We start from the raw sequence: 221 nt of genomic DNA on the forward strand, positions 1-221 counted from the left end.
AGCAGCCTCCTTTTGGGGTCTTCCATGGATTCACCGTGACCAAGGAAACAAGCTGTTACCTAGCAACCTGGCCCTTGAGGAGGTATTGTTACCAATCTCTTAGTGCTCATCAAAGGAATTCTTGTGCTCCTGGAGCAGCTAATGGTGAATGTTGTTTCCAGGGAGTTTTCTAAACTGTGGTATAACTGAACCTTGACTACAGAAACATAAATTATAGCAGA

Source organism: Capra hircus, chromosome 1 (genome assembly GCF_001704415.2).
Source record: "Capra hircus breed San Clemente chromosome 1, ASM170441v1, whole genome shotgun sequence".
Lineage (NCBI taxonomy): Eukaryota > Metazoa > Chordata > Mammalia > Artiodactyla > Bovidae > Capra > Capra hircus.